Source organism: Arachis hypogaea, chromosome 9 (genome assembly GCF_003086295.3).
Source record: "Arachis hypogaea cultivar Tifrunner chromosome 9, arahy.Tifrunner.gnm2.J5K5, whole genome shotgun sequence".
In the NCBI taxonomy this organism is placed as follows: Eukaryota; Viridiplantae; Streptophyta; class Magnoliopsida; order Fabales; family Fabaceae; genus Arachis; species Arachis hypogaea.
This window is the reverse complement of record NC_092044.1, coordinates 25,493,517-25,508,289: the sequence shown is the minus strand read 5'-3', so window position 1 is coordinate 25,508,289 and position 14,773 is coordinate 25,493,517. Positions and strand designations below refer to the sequence as shown.

Below are 14,773 nucleotides of genomic sequence, written 5' to 3'. Positions count from 1 at the left end.
GCATGAAGAGCTTCTCTCAGTTCAAGGTCAAGAAGAGCCCACACAGTCAAACTCTAAGTTTGGTGTTGTGAGGCCACAACCAAACTCCAAGTTTGGTGTTCAAATTCCATATCCAAACTCTAAGTTTGGTGTGGAGACAACACACTAAATTGATCTGATCATCTTGTGGCTCCATGAGAGCCACTGTCAAGCTATTGACATTAAAGAAGCGCTTGTTGGGAGGCAACCCAATTTTATTTATCTATCTAATTTTATTTTATTTTGTTTTAGTGTTATTTTTGTGTTGAATTAGGTACATGATCATGAGGAGTCACGAAAAAATCAAAGAAATTAAAAACAGAGTCAAAAACAGAAGAAAAAAATTTTCACCCTGGAGGTAGCGCAGACTGGCGTTCAACGCCAGTAAGATGCATCTGGCTGGCGTTCAACGCCAGAACAGAGCATCTTTCTGGCGCTGAACGCCCAAAACAAGCAACAACCTGGCGTTTAACGCCAGGACGTGCACACAGAGGACAATCTGGCGCTGAACGCCAGAAACAAGCATGAAACTGGCGTTCAACGCCAGAAACATGCATTACATGGGCGTTTAACGCCCAGAACATGCACCAATGGGCGTTTGAATGCCAGAATGATGCATGAAGGCAATTTACACGCCTATATGGTGAAGGAATGGTATTTCTTTTCACCTCAGGATCTGTGGACCCCACAGGATCCCCACCTACCTTTTCTTTTAATCCTAATCACACTCTCCTAATCCAAATCTCATTTTCAATATCACACTTCCCAAAAACCTTCACCAATCACCTCAATTCCTCTTCCCAATTACCCCATGCACCATTCACATCAACCTCCTCTTCCCCATAAATCCCACCTACCCTCATCAAATTCAAATTCAATTTCCCACCCTTTCCCACCCAAAATGGCCGAACTCCCACCCCCCCTCTCCCTATAAATACCTTTCCTTTCTTCTTCATTTTCACACAAACACAAACCCCTTCTTCTCCCATATAGCCGAAACCACTCTTCTCCCTCTCTTCCCTATTCTCTTCTTCTTCTTCTTCTACTCTTCTTTTCTTTCTTGCTCGAGGATGAGCAAATTTTAAGTTTGGTGTGGTAAAAAGCCTAAGCTTTTTATTTTTCATTCACCATCAATGGCACCTAAGACCGGAGTATCCTCAAGAAAAGGGAAAGGGAAGACAAAAGCTTTCACCTCCGAGTCATGGGAGAAGGAAAGATTCATCTCCAAGAGCCATCAAGACCACTTCTATGATGTTGTGGTAAAGAAGAAGGTGATCCCCGAGGTCCCCTTCAAGCTCAAAAAGAATGAGTATCCGGAAATCCAACATGAAATTCAAAGAAGAGGGTGGGAAGTCATAACCAACCCCATGCAACAAGTTGGAATATTGATGGTTCAAGAGTTCTATGCCAATGCATGGATCACTAGGAACCATGATCAAAGTATGAACCCGAATCCAAAGAACTATATCACAATGGTTCGGGGGAAATACTTAGATTTCAGTCCGAAAAATGTGAGGTTGGCGTTTCATTTACCCATGATGCAAGGTGATGAACGCCCCTACACAAGAAGGGTCAACTTCAATCAAAGGTTGGACCAAGTCCTAATGGACATATGTGTGGAAGGCGCCCAATGGAGAATAGACTCCAAAGGCAAACCGGTCCAACTAAGAAGACTGGATCTCAAGCCTGTGGCTAGAGGATGGTTGGAGTTCATCCAAAGATCCATCATTCCTACAAGCAACCGATCTGAAGTTACTGTGGATCGGGCCATCATGATTCATAGCATCATGATTGGAGAGGAAGTGGAAGTTCATGAAGTCATCTCCAATGAACTCTACAAAATAGCTGACAAGCCTTCATACATGGCACGGCTAGCCTTCCCCCATCTTATATGCCATTTATGCTACTCAGCTGGAGTTATCATAGATGGAGATGTCTCCATTGAAGAAGACAAGCCCATCACAAAGAAGAGGATGGAGCAAACAAGGGAAGTTCCTCACGGCCCCCAAGAAGAACATGAGGAAGTTCATCATCAACAAATGCCTCAAGGAATGCACTTCCCTCCCAACAACTATTGGGAGCAACTCAGTACTTCTTTAGAGGATTTGAGCCATAATGTTGAACAACTAAGGGTGGAACATCATGAACACGCCCTCACTCTCCAAGAAATAAGAGAAGATCAAAGAGCAATGAGGGAGGAGCAACAAAGGCAAGGAAGGGACATAGAAGAGTTGAAGAACATCATTGGCCCTTCAAGAAGAAGACGCCACTAGAGGTGGATTCATTCCTTGTTCTTTATTTTCTTTCTGTTTTTCGGTTTTTAAGTATTATGTTTATCTATGTTTTGTGTCTCTACTTCATGATCATTAGTGTGTAACCATGCCTTAAAGCTATGAATAAAATCCATTAGTCCTTCACTTATCTTAAAAGAAAAATGTTTTAATTCAAAAGAACAAGAAGTACATAATTTTCGAAATTATTAGTGAATTTAATTTAATTATATTGATGTGGTGACAATAATTTTTGTTTTCTGAATGAATGCTTGAACAGTGCATATTTTTGATCTTGTTGTTTATGAGTGTTAAAATTGTTGGTTCTTGAAAGAATGATGAACAAAGAGAAATGTTATTGATGATCTGAAAAACATCATGAAATTGATTCTTGAAGCAAGAAAAAGCAGTGAAAAAAAAAATTGTGGCGAAAATTTTAAGGCAAGGATCCAAGGCTTTGAGCATTAATGGATAGGAGGGCCCAAGAAAATTAGATCCAGGCCTAAGCGGCTAAATCAAGCTGTCCCTATCCATGTGCTTGTGTCATGAAGGTCCAAGTGAAAAGCTTGAGACTAAGTGGTTAAAGTCATGATCCAAAAGAGTGTGCTTAAGAGCTCTGGACACCACTAACTGGGGACTCTAGCAAAGCTGAGTCACAATCTGAAAAGGTTCACCCAGTTATGTGTCTGTGGCATTTGTGTATCCGGTGGTAATACTGGAAGACAAAGTGCTTAGGGCCACGGCCAAGACTCATAAGTAGCTGTGTTCAAGAATCAACATGCTTAACTAGGAGAGTCAATAACACTATCCGAAATTCTAAGTTCCTAGAGAAGCCAATCACTCTGAACTACAAAGGAAAAAGTGAGATGCCAAAACTGTTCAGAAGCAAAAAGCTACAAGTCCCGCTCATGTAATTAAATTAATATTCATTGATATTTTGGACTTTATAGTATATTCTCTTCTTTTTATCCCTATTGATTTTCAGTTGCTTGGGGACAAGCAACAATTTAAGTTTGGTGTTGTGATGAGCGGATAATTTATACGTTTTTTGGCATTGTTTTTATATAGTTTTTAGTAAGTTTAAGCTACTTTTAGGGATGTTTTCACTAGTTTTTATGATAAATTCACATTTCTGGACTTTACTATGAGTTTGTGTGTTTTTCTGTGATTTCAGGTAAATTCTGACTGAAATTGAGGGATTTGAGCAAAACTCTGAAGAAGGCTGACAAAAGGACTGCTGATGCTGTTGGAATCTGACCTCCCTGCACTAGAAATGGATTTTCTAGAGCTACAGAACTCCAATTGGCGCGCTCTCAACGGCGTTGGAAAGTAGACATCCAGGGCTTTCCAGCAATATATAATAGTCCATACTTTATTCGAAGAATGACGACGTAACTTGGCGTTGAACGCCAAGTACACGCTGCTGTCTGGAGTTAAACGCCAGAAAAACGTCATTATCCGGAGTTGAACGCCCAAAACACGTCATAACTCAGAGTTCAACTCCAAGAGATGCCTCAGCTCGTGAATTAATCAAGCTCAGCCCAAGCATACACCAAGTGGGCCCCGGAAGTGGATTTATGCATCGATTACTTACTCATGTAAACCCTAGTAGCTAGTCTAGTATATATAGGACATTTATCTATTGTATTAGACATCTTTGGTCTCAGTTTTGTTTTATTCTTCATCTTAGGAGATCATTGATCACGTTAGGGGGGCTGGCCATTCGGCCATGCCTGAACCTTTTGCTTATGTGTTTTCAACAGTGGAGTTTCTGCACTCCATAGATTAAGGGTGTGGAGCTCTGCTGTACCTCAAGTATTAATGAAATTCTATTGTCTTTTATTCAAAATCTCTCTTATTCTTATTCCAAGATATTCATTCGTACCCAAGAACATGATGAATGTTATGAGTCAGATTACCCTCATTATCATTCTCACTTATGAACGTGCGTGATTGACAACCACTTCCGTTCTACATGCAACCGAGCTTGAATGCGTATCTCTTAGATTCCCCAACAGAATCTTCGTGGTATAAGCTAGATAGATGGCGGCATTTATGAGGATCCGGAAAGTCTAACCTTGTCTGTGGTATTCCGAGTAGGATCCTGGGAATCCGGAAAGTCTAACCTTGTCTGTGGTATTCCGAGTAGGATTCCGGTAATGAATGACTGTGACGTGCTTCAAACTTGCAACCTGCTGGGCGTTAGTGACAGACGCAAAAGAATCAAGGGATTCTATTCCAGTAGGAGCGGGAACCAACCAGTGATTAGCCGTACTGTGACAGAGTGCATGAGCATTAGTTTTCACTGCGAGGATGGGATGTAGCCATCAGCCATGGGTGATGCCTCCAGACGATTAGCCGTGCGACTGACAACCGCATAGGATCATTTTCCCGAGAGGATGAAAGTAGCCACAGTTGATGGTGAACCCCTATACAAAGCTTGCCATGGAAAGGAGTAAGAAGGATTGAGTAGAAGCAGTAGGAGAGCAGGCGTCCTTGGGCTCTACAGCATCTCCATCCGCTTATCTGAAATTCCCACCAATGAATCTGCATAAGTATTCTATCCCTTTTATTATTCCTTTTTATTATTTATTCCAATAATCACAATTACCCTTTAATCTGCCTAACTGAGATTTACAAGGTGACCATAGCTTGCTTCATACCAACAATCTCTGTGGGATCGACCCTTACTCACGTAAGGTTTATTACTTGGACGACCCAGTATACTTGCTGGTTAGTTGAACGGAGTTGTGAATCCAACCAGTGCCATAATAAAGTTTTCATTCAAAATCCAAAGAACGTAGATCACAATTTCGTCCACCAGTCATCCATGAAGACTTCCAGAAATTTCTCTACCATATCTGAGAAGATAGAGAGCATGCACCTCCGAAAGGTTGCAGGTGCATTGCACAGACCAAAAGGCATCCTTCTGTAGGCAAATACTCTAGAAGGACATGTAAATGCTGTTTTCCCTTGGTCCTGAGGATCTACTGCAATTTGGTTGTAACCTGAGTAGCCGTCCAAAAAGCAGTAGTATTCATGACCTGCTAGTCTCTCTAGCATCTGGTCTATGAATGGTAAAGGAAAATAATCCTTTCTGGTGACTGTATTGAGCCTTCTGTAGTCAATACACATGCGCCACCCTGTAACTGTTCTTGTAGGAACAAGTTCATTCTTTTCATTATGAACCACTGTCATGCCTCCCTTCTTAGGGACAACGTGGACAGGGCTCACCCAGGGGCTATCAGAAATAGGATAAATAACCCCAGCCTCTAGTAACTTAGTAACCTCTTTCTGCACTACCTCCTTCATGGCTGGATTTAGCCGCCTTTGTGGTTGAACCACTGGCTTAGCATCATCCTCCAATAGGATCTTGTGCATGCATCTTGCTGGGCTAATACCCTTAAGATCACTTATGGACCACCCAAGAGCTGTCTTGTGTGTCCTTAGCACTTGAATTAGTGCTTCCTCTTCCTGTGGATTTAGAGCAGAGCTTATGATCACTGGAAAAGTGTCACCTTCTCCCAGAAATACATATTTCAAGGATGGTGGTAGTGGCTTGAGCTCTGGTTTAGGAGGCTTATCTTCTTCCTGAGGAATTTTCAGAATTTTTTTTATTTCCTTTAGTTCCTCCAGATCATGCTGAACATCTTTAAAGATGTCATCTAGCTCTGATTCAAGACTTTCAGTCATATTGATCTCCTCCACCAAAGAGTCAATAATATCAGTGCTCATGCAGTCATTTGATGTGTCTGGATGCTGCATAGCTTTGACAACATTCAACTTAAACTCATCCTCATTGACTCTCAGGGTTAATTCCCCTTTTTGGACGTCAATGAGGGTCCGTCCAGTTGCTAGGAAAGGTCTTCCTAGAATGAGAGTTGCACTCTTGTGCTCCTCCATTTCCAGCACTACAAAGTCAGTGGGAAAGGCAAATGGCCCAACCTTGACAATCATGTCCTCAATTATGCCTGATGGGTATTTAATGGAGCCATCAACAAGTTGGAGACATATCCTGGTTGGTTTGACTTCTTCAGTCAAGCCAAGCTTTCTGATAGTGGATGCAGGTATTAGGTTGATACTTGCCCTAAGATCACATAGAGCTTTCTTGGTACAAGTACCCTCTAATGTGCATGGTATCATAAAGCTTCCAGGATCTTTAAGCTTCTCTGGTAAGCTCTTTAATATGACTGCACTGCATTCTTCAGTGAGAAATACTTTTTCAGTTTCTCTCCAATCCTTCTTATGACTTAAGATCTCTTTCATGAACTTAGCATAAGAAGGTATTTGCTCAAGTGCCTCTGCAAACAGAATCTTTATTTCAAGAGTCCTTAGATAGTCTGCAAAGCGGGCAAATTGCTTATCCTGTTCCGCTTGGCAAAGTTTCTGAGGATAAGACATCTTGGCTTTATATTCTTCAACCTTAGTTGCTGCAGGTTTATTCCTTACAGAGGTGGTTGGAGAAGCCTTTTTAAAGGGGTTACTATCAGCACTCTCAGGTGTCTGATTCCCCATTGGCGTTTGAACGCCAGGATTGGGTGAAGAATGGGCGTTTAACGCCAACTTTTCCCCCTTTTCTGGCGTTTGAACGCCAGAACTGGGCAGGGAATGGGGGTTTAACGCCAGCTTTCCCCCCCTTTCTGGCGTTTGAACGCCAAGAGTATTCCTCTCTGGGCCCTTACTGTCCTCAGAGGGATTTTGGACAGTGGTTTGGTTATCCTCTGTCAATTGTTCCTTTATTGGCTTTTTGCTACTTTGAGCAGTGTTATTCAATGTCTTTCCACTCCGCAGTTGAACTGCTTGGCATTCTTCTGTTATCTGTTTAGATAACTGCTGTTTTGCCTGATTCAACTGTGATTCTATGTTCTTGTTAGCAATTTTAGTTTCTTGGAGCATCTCTTTAAATTCTGCTAACTGTTTTGTCATCAGGTGTAATTGCTGATTAAGCTCAACCATCTGTTATTGAGGATTAAGATCAGTGGCTACTGCCATAACCTCCTCTTTTGTAGAGAACTCATTGCTAGAGTACAAATGTTGATTTCTAGCAACAGTATCTATAAGCTCTTGAGCCTCTTCAATTGTCTTCCTCATGTGTATAGATCCACCAGCTGAGTGGTCTAAAGACATCTGAGCTTTTTCTGTAAGCCCATAGTAGAAGATGTCTAACTGTACCCCCTCTGAAAACATTTCAGAGGGGCATTTTCTTAGCATACCTCTATACCTCTCCCAGGCATTATAAAGGGATTCATTATCCTTTTGTTTAAAGCCTTGGATGTCCAGCCTTAGCTGTGTCATCCTTTTTGGAGGGTAAAATTGATTCAGGAATTTGTCTGATAACTGTTTCCATGTCTTTATGCTTGCTATAGGTTGGTTATTCAACCACCTCTTAGCTTGATCTTTTACAGCAAATGGAAACAGTAATAATCTGTAGACATCCTGATCACTACAACAAATAAGGCTTTTCGCAACGGTCAAAAACCATTGCCGTAGATTGAAAAACCGTTCCCAAAACTTTAGGCAACGCTTTGGCAACGGTTTTTGACCTGTGGTATATGCGGCCGTTACCAATGCTCAAAGGCAACGGTTTTTTACCTAAGACAACGGTAACAGAAAAACCGTTGCCACAGTTAGTGGCATAGACAACGGTTTTGACGAAAAATTTTAAACAACGGTTTTCATCCGTTACTCAATAAGCAACGGTTTTAAACTGTTGTGGTTTTATTATTCACATAGCCAACGGTTTTAAACGGTTACCGTGGGTGCCAAGTTTCGGCAACGGTTTTAAAACCATTGCCAGTTTATAGACATCTAGGACAACGGTTTTAAAGCGTTATCGTTGATGTCGTTTTTCGGCAATGGTTTTGATACCATTACCATTTAGTAGTCATCTAAGACAACGATTTTAAAGCGTTACCGTTGGAGTCGTATTTTGGCAACGGTTTTATTATGTAGTCATCTTTGATTTCAGTTTTTTTTTTTTAATTATTTAGTGTCAATAAATAATCTAAACTATTTGAATCTAGTCACTAAAGAAAAATAATTGAACATTTCCCATCAAATTTAACTTATAAAAGTTGTTGTAAGATCTACAATATCATCTAAGTTTGCAAAAAATATAATAACAAAAGAGAGTTGAAATAGCTAAGTAGCAAATAGTCATCATGTCCACAAATATTATTTGCTAGTTGGAATAAAATACATGTGTACATTTCCAGATACTTTCTAAAAGAAACAAGACTAAAGTTCTCACTTGAACATATTCCCAAATGGCTTCTTTATCTTTAATCCCCTTCCAATTTGTGTAAATTAATGGACAAAAATCTGAATTCCTAGCCACTGTGCCAAAAAATTTGCTCAAGTTGTTTACAGCTTCATCAGTAGGACCAATTGCCTCTCCTTCAATATCTAAAGTAATTTCTTCTCTATCTTCCAACTATCTTTCATGAATCTTCAAGCATTGTGTAGGTCCTCGTGTTTTCTTCACTGTTGTCTCTATACGAAGATACTAATTATATACCATCCCTCTTATTGATTTATAAGATATTTAATTGAAAAAAAAAAAAGAACAAATTAAAGTAACCTATTGAGTTAAATTTGGTCACGAAACAAAACTAAAGTAAAAAATTACCAAATTCAATTCACAAATTGGAATTCAATTAACACAAATTTTTAGAAATTTCGGCAGCATTCTGGTAGTAAATAGGACATTTCTGAATTTAAACAAACAGCAGAATCAACCCATATGAACTCACTAAAATCAAATCAGCACTAATCAGGATCAATTTATATGAATTAAACGGCAGCAAGTGAAAAATGGCAATCAGCAGCAAGGATAAAGCAAGGCATGACATCAGCCATTAACAAGGATAAAGCAGCACCATACAATTTGAAACAAAATTGCAACAACCATCATTTGCAATTAAAACAGCTCAGAAAACTATTCATTCCAGGCATCAGCAGCAACCAAAAAGTTCAACCTAAATCCACTACAAATCAGATATAACTTCCTAACCACCTATAATCCACTAAGCATGCATAACTAAACTGCCTAATCTAACAAAAACTGAACAAACTAATTAAACTAAGAAAATGTTATTAGGGAAAAAAATTGATTAAAATACTCCCGCGCGCGCACACACACACCTCACACAAAACAAATCACACACTCATCTCACCCAAAACTCAATCTCCACACATCCAATATCCATTGAAAACCATAATCTCTTCCTATTCTCTTCAAGCATCTTATCCAGCTCTTTCCTCTCTTTTCTAGCTTGTTCCTGCACCATATAAAGAATCCCCAACCAAATGAAGACATTGTCTTTTCTTAAGCTTTGAAATCATACATGTATCATAAAGATGATATGAGACCAGAAAAACAAAAAGAAAACTAATTAGGACCTCAACCTGCATTTCTAGAAGAAGATACTACATACTATTATTGTTATTAGGCACAGAACATAGCAGTGATGATAAATCATGCAAATAGTGGTTCGGCATTTGTGTTGATGACATTTTAAGGCCAGAGATGTTCACATGATAGATGATCATCAAGAAAGGGGAAGTGTTGTGTTGTGTCAGAGAAAACGTCCCACCTTTTTAATTGAGTCTCGTCTGTTTTGAGAATTTTATGTGCCATTGGGGGTGTAGAGGGACATCATCCAATTGTCTTTACAAACAACATGTGACTTGTGCTATGCATTCATCCAATTTAGTACTGCCTAAGCATCAAATCTTACACCAATTTCACAAAACAGATAGAACAAAAGTAATAATAATAAATATACAAGATTGCAACACTAACCTTGGATTTTGGTTGAGTGGTTTAAAGAAATATGCCATATTTTAAGAACATTAAGCAAATTTAGATACAACAACAAAACCTTCTCATACTAGATAGGTTGGTCCCTAATTTTCAGATGCAAATGGCAAAGTAATATATTGGTCAAGCTTTTCACAGACACACTTTCAGTACAGTTTCCTGATGATTGATAATGTTAAGGAGCAAAGATAGTGAAAGAGATAGTTATTTATATAAGAAGGTTCAGTATTAATCTAGAATTAAACCTAGAAATAGCATTTCTTGTGTAATTTGATTAATATAGGACACTGAAAGGGATTCATTTAAGGATGAGTAATTTGAACATATTTTAAAGATACTCAAAGGTACCAAGATTACTACAGAATTTATTCACACTAAAACAATTGCTGAAAATATGACAATTTTAGTGCTTGAAACTCTCTCGCACTATAATACTATATATATGATCCAATTAACTTTGTAGGCATTCTAAAATTAAAACTATTAAACTTTAAAAATAAATCCCCTACCTCAGAGTGTCGAACTAGCAGGAATTAATTGCGACGAACCCCTTTTTCTTAATCCATGGCAACAGCAGCAACATTTTCGATCACTTTCCAGCAGTAGCAGCGGCACTGGAGCAGTGAAAAGGCAGGGCAGGTCAGACCAACGGCTCCAGCAACCTCCTCTGGCGAGTTCTGTCCCTTTCTCCATCGCTGTTTTGTATCGCAGTGAACCATTAGTAGCAGACGTCTCGATTGGTACCAGCGGCGAGTTCCAACAGTTGAGGATTGAATGAAGTTGCAGCGGCAAGGAAGACGACCATGACAGCAGCAGCAACCCCCTTTCTGCGGTGACGGCAACAGAAGCTTCACTGGCGGTGAGTGTGACTCGACGGTGAGTGTGGCAGATTGGAAGAATATGGTGGTATTGGCGGCTCAGGGGAAGGCAGAACGGCGATAGCGATCGTGGCTCCAGTGAAGGTGACGGCTTCTTCTACTCCTCGTCGCGGTCCTTGGCTCGCATCTCCCTCATCTCAATCTCGGGCTTCCCTCAGCGACACAGAACTGACGGCGGCTCAGACGGCAGCGGTGACGTTGAAGCACGACGGCGACGAGGCGTTGGTGGCGGGACAGCTCCGTCGCAGACTCTGTCTCCCTCTCACGCCTGTCGTTCTCTTCCTCACATCCGACTCTCTCTCGGTCACCCCTCTACCTTCACCTGACGATGACAACGACAACGGTGGAACCCTTCCCGGCGCCATCCCCTCCCTCGCTTCTCCTTCCTCTTCTTCTCCATTTCCCCCTCGACCTCCCCCTGTTTCTCGTTTCTCCCCTTTTCTTTCCTTCTGTGTGTGTGAGTTGTGTTTAATTTAGGGCACAAAGGAAATTTGGGATAATAGGGTTTAAATTAAGAATTTTTAGAATTAGGGTAAAATGTATATAAGTAATATAATAATTTTTATAAAATATTTGAGATCAAATAATAATTTAATATTTGAATATAATATTGTAAAGATTATTTTTGGAGCATATAAAATTTTATTTATTAATATATTATTGATTTTAAATAATTATTTTTAATTTAAATTATAAAATGAACATACTAATTATATTTTATAAAATACAGTTTTAATCCGAGAATATCAATTATTTAGATTATATGATATAATTTTTATTATTTTTTTATTATCAAAATTTTAATTTTAATTTGTATAAAATAATTAATTATAATAAAAATTATACATAATTATCTTAAATTTAAAGTATTTATAAAAACCAATTTAATCATTTCTAACATATTAATCTAAGAGTTCAATTTAATAAAATAAATCGTAATTTATTCATAATAAAAATTTCTTAAATTAAATTACCTAACACTTCCATTATTGAATTTTAATTTTAAATCACATGAAATAACTAATTATAAAAATTATATAAGATTATTAATTAACTTAACTCCATATATTAATAAAACTAATTTAATTACTCTTCAAAGATTAGTTTATAAAAATAAGAAATTCAAAATAAAATAAGTCACAATTTATTTATATAATTATTTGAAATTATTTTTATTGGTATTGTTTAATTTGTATAATTATTTAAATAATATTAGAAAATTGTTGTTTCATAAACAATTGTTGTAATGGTTGTAAAACCGTTTTTTAAAATAGTCAAAGAGAATGGTTTTATTTTGTTAGTATAGCGTAATGAAAATTTGAACTTCAACAGCAACACTGTAAAAACCGTTGTCTAAGACCATCTAATAGAACGGTTTTAAAGTGTAGCATTTTGGCAACAATTTTTATGCGTTTCTTTTGTACAATTATTTAAACAACAATAAAAAACCGTTGCTTAAATACAAATCATGGTAACGGTTATAAAACCGTTCTTTAAAGTAGTCAAAGAGAACGGTTTTAATTTGTTGCTATAAAATAATGAAAAATTGAATTCAACAGTAACACTATAAAAAACCGTTGTCTAAACCTATCTGAGAGAACGGTTTTAAGGTGTTACAAAATTTGGCGTTGCTAAAGGCCATATTTGTTGTAGTGGATCCACCTCTTTATCACGTACTGTGTCAGCAAGTTGTAAGAACTGTGCCAGAAACTCAGTAGGTTCTTCCTGTGGAAGACTAGAATACTGGCAATTTTGCTGCACCATATGATAATGAGTTGAGGGTTCAGCTCAAAGCTGCTTGCTTTGATGGGAGGTATACAGATGCTACTCCCATATGCAGCTGTAATGGGGTTAGCATATGACCCCAAAGTTCTTCTGAACTTCTCAATTCCACTTAGGTCCATGATGGAGAAAGGGAAATGATATGGATTGCAAGTAGATTAATTTTTTTTTAAAATGACCGAAAATAATAAAATAAAACAAAAGGAAAATAAAATAAAATGTCAAAAACTAAAAGAAAAATAAAATCAAAGCAAATTGAAAACTAAATCAATCAACTAATTAAAAAGATTTTGGAATTGGCAATAAAAAAGATATTATTGAAAATTATTTTGAAAAAGATTTGATTTTTTTTTTTTGAAATGAGGAAAGAGAAAAACAATAAAATGATACCAAACTTAAAATTTTTAGAAAATCAAACACTAATTTTCGAAATTTTAAAGGAAAAACACAAAGAGGACACCAAACTTAGAATTTTTAAGGATCAAAAGGGGACTAAGGACATGCAAATTCGAAAATTAAAAGAAAAACAAAAGCATGCAATTGACACCAAACTTAAAATATGAAACTAAACTCAAATAAAAGACTCTAAACCAACAAAAATAAAACAGTCCTAATCTAAGCAACAAGATAAGCCGTCAGTTGTCCAAACTCGAACAATCCCCGGCAACGGCGCCAAAAACTTGGTGCACGAAATTGCAATCACACTTTTGCAATTCCGCACAACTAACCAGCAAGTGCACTGGGTCGTCCAAGTAATACCTTACGTGAGTAAGGGTCGATCCCACGGAGATTGTCGGCTTGAAGCAAGCTATGGTTATCTTGTAACTCTTAGTCAGGATATCAATAATTATCAGGGTTGATTGTGAAAAGTAAAAGAACATGAAATAAGTACTTGTTTTGCAGTAATGGAGAACAGGTTGAGGTTTTGGAGATGCTCTATCTTCTGAATCTCTACTTTCCTAATGTCTTCTTCTTCAAGCACGCAAGGCTCCTTCCATGGCAAGCTGTATGTAGGGTTTCACCGTTGTCAATGGCTACCTCCCATCCTATCAGTGAAAATGTTCAACGCGCTCTGTCACAGCACGGCTAATCATCTGTCGGTTCTCAATCGGATTGGAATAGAATCCAGTGATTCTTTTGCGTCTGTCACTAACGCCCAGCCCTCAGGAGTTTGAAGCTCGTCACAGTCATTCAATCCTTGAATCCTACTTAGAATACCACTGACAAGGTTTAGACCTTCCGGATTCTCTTGAATGCCGCCATCAATTCTAGCGTATACCACGAAGATTCTGATTAAATAATCCAAGAGATATCTACTCAATCTAAGGTAGAACGGAGGTGGTTGTCAGGCACGCATTCATAGTTGAGAATGATGATGAGTGTCACGGACCATCACATTCATCAGGTTTAGGAACAAGTGATATCTTAGAATGGAAGCAAGCATGATTGAATGAAAAACAGTAGTAATTACATTAATCCATCAAGACACAGCAGAGCTCCTCACCCCCAACCATGGGGTTTAGAGACTCATGCCGTAGAAGATACAATGAGAAACGTGTAAAGTATCATGAGGTGTAGATACAATGTCAAAAGATCATATTAATAGTGAACTAGTAACCTAGGGTATACAGAAATGAGTAAATGACGTAAAAATCCACTTCTGGATCCACTTAGTGTGTGCTTGGGCTGAGCATTGAAGCTTTCATGTGTAGAGACTTTTTCTGGAGTTAAACGCCAGCTTTTATGCCAGTTTGGGCGTTTAACTCCAATTTTTATGCCAGTTCCAGCGTTAAATGCTGGGAATTCTGAAGCTGATTTGCAACGCCTGTTTGGACCATCAAATCTCGGGCAAAGTATGGACTATTATACATTTCTGGAAAGCCCAGGATGTCTACTTTCCAACGCCGTTGAGAGCGCGCCAATTGGGCTTCTGTAGCTCCAGAAAATTTACTTTGAGTGCAGGGAGGTCAGAATCCAACAGCATCTGCAGTCCTTTTCAGCCT

The 14,773-nt window shown here is 38.4% G+C and overlaps 1 long non-coding RNA gene across 2 annotated transcripts; it reads right to left on the bottom strand.

Annotated features, from left to right (window-relative positions):
- Window positions 1-8,315: 8,315 nt before the first annotated feature.
- On the bottom strand, window positions 8,316-11,501 carry LOC112710726 (uncharacterized). 2 transcript variants are annotated; one of them, XR_003156975.2, is made up of 2 exons: window positions 10,620-11,501; window positions 8,316-9,568 (listed from the first exon to the last, which is right to left on the bottom strand). It is a non-coding gene; the product is annotated as an uncharacterized lncRNA (long non-coding RNA). The 2 variants fall into 2 exon arrangements; XR_011865576.1 differs by having other exon boundaries at window positions 8,316-8,780.
- Window positions 11,502-14,773: the final 3,272 nt, after the last annotated feature.